Here is a 6,630-nt window from a genome sequence, read left to right as displayed (position 1 = left end):
CTGTAGTTATTTAAGAACAACACACATAAAAAAATTTATACCAACTTTATATTTGTGAATATTTAAGCAATTTTATATTAATAATTATTTAAACTGAGAATGGGGGGCCCATAATAGCTTTCATTGGTTATTGTTTTGTTTCTCTATGAAAACGGTAAAAATTTTATTGTAAGTACACATATGCAGTTATGTGTATTTATAAATATGTGCCCATCTATAAATGCATACATATATTAAAAGTCAAGTGTAATATTCCAGATGATTATCAAAATATACATTTGGCTTCAGGTGAAGGGATTAGAAGGCAGAGAGGGAAGGGAACAGGGAAGCAAGAGGAAAAAAATGAAGTAAAATGAGAGAGAACAAAAAACAAGGGGAAAGGTTTGAAAGTGAGGAAGAAGAAAATTTTGAATGTAAAAGAGTGGAGAATAGAAGACATGGACATTTGACTTGTAGATGTCTGAACTCAAATTCAAACATCTGCCTCCTCTCCCCATCCCCATCCTAACCATGCAGTGGCCTCATGATGACCACATATATGCCCCACCAAGACCTGTGTCCTCAAAGAATGCCCAATGCTCCAAATTATCCTTTTTGCCCTCTTTAAAAGCCAATTGCTTCAGGGTCATTGGTCTCAGCTTGAGGCCATAAAGGAAAACATCTGCTCCACTAAGGTGTGAGCAACATAGCAACCAAATTGTTCTCTCTCTGGCATTTTATTGGTTCCCTTGAAAGGTACTGCCATAAACCGCAGGAATGAATTTTTAAAATGTGGCATTTGTGACCTTATTGCAGCCTTTTGAAAGCGTTTTGAGTATAATCAGAGATTTCTTTATTCCCACTGAATCTCATCCTTTTTTTTCTTCCATGAACAGATTTATTATTTATTTAATAGATCACCAACTTCATTTCCTTCCCTCCCTACAACTGGGGATTCATTTTCTTTTCATGCCGAGTAGCAAAACAATGACAAAGCTAATCAGAGTAAGCTACTCCAAGAAGAGTATTAAGCTAATAGTTTACTTTAAAAGGCAAAATAGAAATATACGCAATCTAGAATGCACAGTGGTTTAGCCACTAAGAAATTCAAATGAGATTCTGAAGACTGTAGTCAAATCTAGGATGCAGTAAAGATGAGCTGATGTGCTGCTCTGCAACTGTGTTAAGTGTTCCTGGGTTGCATCTCTTGGCCACTAGCTGAATCTTGATGTGGGGGAAGATTTTAGCTAACACCAAGTAAAGATATGGAAAGCACTAAGTTGAGTGAGGGGATACGCAAAAGAAACCAAAAGGCAGGAAAAGTGTTAAACATTGCTGAGACCATTCACCTCCCACAGGACTTTACCTTCCAGGACCTCTAAACTGGCACCACCCTCAGCGCTGACATGGCTGACTTTGTCCTCTGTGTTGTTCCATTTGGCGCAGCAAGTGGCAGTGTCTCCCCCACCTATGATGGTGATGCAGCCCTGGGAAGTGTCTTTCACCACCTTGTCCATGAGGGTTTTGGGCCCTTGGGCAAAAGTTTCCCATTCAAATATGCCCACAGGTCTGTTCCACACAATATGCTTGGCCCTAGTGACAGCCTCAGTGTACTTCTTGCTGCTCGCAGGACCTCAGTCCATGCCCATCCAGCCAGCAGGTATGCTGGAGGCCAGAGTGGCTTGGCCAGTCTTGGCATTCTCATCAGGCTTGTCAGCAGTGACAAAGTCCACTGGCAAGGTAATCTTCACACTGTTCCTCTCAGCTTTGGACATCAGCTCTTTGATCATCTTCACTCCCTCTCCATGTTGATGAGCACATTAAGGAAGGTAAAAGCCATTCTACCATCAATAATCATCTCATTGACTTTGTCCAGCATGTTATTTATCAGCTGGATCTTGTCTGCAACTTTAGCTCCCCCCAGGATGGCCAGGAAAGGTCGCTCTGGGCTTTGCAAGGCCTTGACTAAGTAGTTCAGCTCCTTCTTCATGAAAAAGCTTCCAGCTTTCTGTGGCAGATTGATTCCCACCGTGGTGCTGTGGGCTTGGTGAATAGTGCCAAATGCATCATTGACATAGACATTCCCTAGCTTGGAAAGTGAAGTTCAGAAAGCTTCTATTTTAGCTGGCTTGGCTTTAACCTCATTCCTAGAAGCATCTTTTCCCTTCCCTTCTTCCTCCACATGAAAGCGAAGATGCTCCAGCAGGATGACAGACTCCGCAGTTGGACCAGCACACTCTCGCTCCACTTCAGGGCCCACTCAGTCCTTCAAGAACAAAATATCCTTGCCCAGCAGAAATTTGAGCTCTATAGCAACAAGCTCCAAGGAGTACTTGTCAGGCATGGGGACACCATCAGGCTGACTCAGGTGGCTCATGAGAAAAACTGACTAGGCTCCATTGCCCAAGCAGAATTTCATGCTTGGGGTGGTGGCCTTGATCTTCTGGTTGTTTGCTATCTGGTTGTTCTTCATAGGAACATTGAAATAAATCCACTCTCATGACAACCCGCTTCCCCTTCACATCCAGTTTGTCCAGAGTCAGCTTGTTAGAAAGTGACATGCTGGCACTAGAGCAGCAGCAAGAGTCTAAAGGATTGCACAGTGACAGAGACTGCAGCAAATGTGCGCTGGGGAGTGCATGCGGAGGCTGCTGAACCGCACGCCAGCCTCGCCACCCCCGAATTTCATCTTTATTGAGCCTTTGCCAGCCTTGGGAACCCATTTTCCTGTATTTACCTCATGGTGGAAAAAATATCAGTAACTTAAGATATGCAGAGAATACCATCCTACTCACAGAAAGTAGCAAAGCTTTGAAACAACTTTTGATGAAATCAAAAGAACAAAGTGTCAAAGAAGGACTGCACCCCAACATCATGAAGACATAAATTATAACTACAGAAGAAATACAGAACTTTAACATAGACAGTGAAGGCACTGAAATTGTTAAAGATTTTGCTTACGTTGGGTTAGTCTTCAATTCATATGAAGACTGAAGCCAGGAAACCAGGAGAAGGCTGAGATTCAGAAGAGCAGCAATGAGAGAATTAGGAAAGATCACTAAGAGCAAGGATTGTCATTAGAGACCAAGGTGAAGATCATCTACACCTTTGTATTCCCAATTATTATGTACAGATGTGAAAAACTGGAGAGTGAAGAAGGATGATAGGGAAAAAAAAATGATTCATATGAAATATGGTGTTGAAGGAGAGCTCTGTGGGTATCCTGAACCACCAGAAAGACTAACAAGTGGGCCCTAAAGCAAATTAAGCCTGTAACATTGCTGGAGGCAAAAATGACAAAACCGAAGCTGTTCCACTTCAGGCACATCATAGGAAGGCAGAGTTCTTTGGAAAAGGCGCTAGTACTGGGAAACATAGAAGACAGCAGAATAGGAGAAAGAGCAAATATGAGATGAACTGACTGAATAGAAGAAGCCACAGGCATGTGTCTACAGGAGTGATCAGGGCTGTGAGGACAGGACCCTGTGGGCCTCACTCATTCATAGAGTGGCCAGGAGTCAGAGCTGACTCAATGGCAGGTAACTCACACACACCTCGTGGTAGAACATCTTCCTGTTTCCTCACATGCTTCTATCCTTGGTTTGTTTTTATCTTTCTTTTTTTTTTTTTTTTAAAGAAGCCTGGAACCTACCAGCCCTGAGTACAAACCCAATGTAAAAATTCAAGATGGAGCCAGGAACATGTACAGAGACTCCTAAAAGTGTTAAGCGATATACCAGATGGAACCAAAGCTGCAAACACATTATCCATTTTATGACATTTCTCTATTCTGATTAAAATGATGTGAGGGATTTATATTGTCATTGACCTCAGGAGTCCCCAGTACATAAGGGACACTTTAGCGGCTGGGTAGATTTGAGCCAAGCAGAAGTGAAGATGCAGTAGGATAAGATTATGCTTTCTGGGTGCTTTACAAATAAGAATTAACCTGTGGTTTGATTTGCAATTCCTTGATGGTTATTGATGTTGAGTATCTTTTTATATGCTTGCTGGCCATCTGTATGTCTTCTTTAGAAAATGTCTATTCATGTCCTCTGCCCATTTTTTAATTGGCTTGTTTTTGTTTTTTTATATTAAGTTCTGGAAGTTCTTTTTATATTTTGGATATTAACCCCTTATCAAACACATGATTTGAAAATATCTCCTCCCGTTCAGTAGGTTGCCTTTTCATTTTATTGTTGGTTTCCTCTGCTGTGCAAAAGCTTTCTAATTTCATACAATTCATTAATTTATTTTTTATTTTGTTGCTTTTGCATGGGGAAACTGGTCCCAAAAAATATTGCTAAGACTAATGTCAAAGAGTTTACTGCTTATGTTTTCTTCTGGGAATTTTGTGGTTTCAGGTCTTATGTTCAATCTGGCTATTATCAAAAAGACAAAGATAACAGGTATTAATGAGAATGTGGAGAAAAGGGAACTCTCATACACTGTTGATGAAGATGTAAAATGGTGTAGCCACTATGGAAAATAATATGGAAATTTCTTTAAAAATTAAAAATAGAACTCCCCTACAATCCAGAAATTCCACTTCTGGGATTTAGCTTAAGAAAACAAAAACATTAATTTGAAGACATATATTCACCCCTATATTAATTTCAGTGTTATTTATAATAGCCAAGAATGGTAGCAAACTAATTGGTCATTGATGGATGAATGTATCAAGAAGATTCAATGGAATATTCCTCAATCATAAAAAAAGTAGGGAAATCTTGACATATGCAACAAGGTAGGTGGACCTTGAGGATATTATGTTAAGTGAAATGTCAGACAAATAAAGACAAGTACTATATGATTCCACTTATAAGCGTAATCTAAAAGACAAAACAAACAAACAAAACAAAACAGAAACAGACTCCTAGATGCAGGAAGCAAACTGGTGGTTACCAAAAAAGGGAGAGATTGGGGCATGAAATAGGTGAAGGGATTTAAGAGGTACGAACTTCCAGATATAAAATAAATTATTGGGATATAATGCAGAGCATAGGGAATGTAGCCAATAATATTGTAATAACTTTGTATGGTGTTAGATGGTAACTAAACTTATTGTGGGTATCATTTTGTAATATATAGAGATATATCACTATTAAGATATTGTATGTCAATTATACATTAATTTTTAAGAACTGAAGTAGAAAAAGAATTAACCTGAGAAGCTTCTACCATAGGTGGGCACCCATATTTTGACTGCTGTTAAGACAAGGCACATGAAATTTACAGACAAATGATAATGGAGAGTAGAGATTGAAATAAACATGAAATGGACAAATAGAATGATTATCATGGTATTTCAAGAAATAAAAAAATACTTTATGAAGGATGAGGTAAAGAGAAATAACTAAAATGGAAATGTAGGCAGGGTCTAGGTCAAGAAAGACCTTATAAGCTGTGTTAAGGAATTTGGCATAATATAAACCAGACATTTTCAGAATGGATAAGAGCCATTTGGGTATGAGAAGAAAATATGAGAACTGTCATCTATATTTTATCTCATTCTTTAAAATTTTGTATGTCTTATATATTTTTTATAATGTGTATAGCTAATTAGTACAGTAGCACTACCATAGCACATGCTTATAATTTATAAACAATTAATCATGGAATGGAGAGCCATTGAACGGTTTTAGTCAGAGGGTAGCATGATGAAGTTTGCATTTAGGAATGATACTGAGGCAGCAGTATGGAGAATGGATTGGAGCAAAGCAAGATCACAGGCCAGGAGACCAGTTAGAAGGCTGCAGCAAGAGAACAGCTGAAAGATGATAAATGCTTGAACTGGGTGGTGGCTGGGCAGATTGGAGAGAGATTTCAGGGAGACAATTGCTAGGACTTGGTGACTTACTAAGTGTGGGGCTTGGAGAAAAGGAACATATGATATCAAGGGTTCTGCTCTTGGTGTCAGGATAAATGTTGGGCCTATTTACTGTAATTTTAGGCAAGATAAATTCTGGAAACTGTCCTTAAGTTTGGGGACTTGGAAGTTACTCATGAAATGACTAAAGAGAATTCCAGTGTGAGTGTGAGCCAGAATGCAGTATGCTGAAGACTGAATAAAAGTGAGGAAATAGAGACACTTATTTTGGGCAACTTATTTAGTTGTGATGATAGAGCAGGGGTAACTCTGTCTTTTTTTTTTTTTTTTTTTTTTAAGGTAAGGGAACAAAGCAGACAGACTCTGAAAACTTAGGGAGTAGATGTTCCCTTTAGACACATGAAAAATTTCTGTCTGCCTCCACCCCTTTTTTAAGTTGGCCCTGAACCTCATTAAATGCCACTTTTTAAAAAATCTTACTGTCATGGCAGTGTATTTTGTGCTATTTTTCTTTTTCAGTTTTTGGAAGTCTTTTCAGGGCTGACCTGGGAAGTAAACTCCAGTAACAATCTCCACTCCCTCCAAGGGAAAAGGTATTTTGAGGTTTTACTTTATAATCGCCAACTGGAGAGGCTTGCCAGGCCTTTGGGGGCACAGGGGACCACGCAAGTGACCCATTGACAGTATGGCAAGTTCCTTCATTTCTTCCCGGCAGGGAGTGACTCGGCCAGTGAGCAGAGGGCCACTGCTTTAACCAAGAACATTTGTTAAACTTGCACCGGGCTCAGGCGCATCTTTGTAAAGGAACATTGACCAGGAGA

General features: G+C 39.6%; 1 pseudogene; it reads right to left on the bottom strand.

Moving 5' to 3' along the window:
- Positions 1–1,304: 1,304 nt before the first annotated feature.
- On the bottom strand, positions 1,305–2,540 carry LOC150019703 (phosphoglycerate kinase 1 pseudogene; annotated as a pseudogene).
- Between the last annotated feature and the right edge of the window lie 4,090 nt (positions 2,541–6,630).

The sequence above is a fragment of the Furipterus horrens genome, unplaced genomic scaffold (assembly GCF_987537825.1).
Source record: "Furipterus horrens unplaced genomic scaffold, mFurHor1.1.pri manual_scaffold_2, whole genome shotgun sequence".
NCBI classification, from domain to species: Eukaryota; Metazoa; Chordata; class Mammalia; order Chiroptera; family Furipteridae; genus Furipterus; species Furipterus horrens.
The sequence above is the reverse complement of the archived record's forward strand: the minus strand, read 5'-3'. Positions and strand labels throughout refer to the sequence as shown.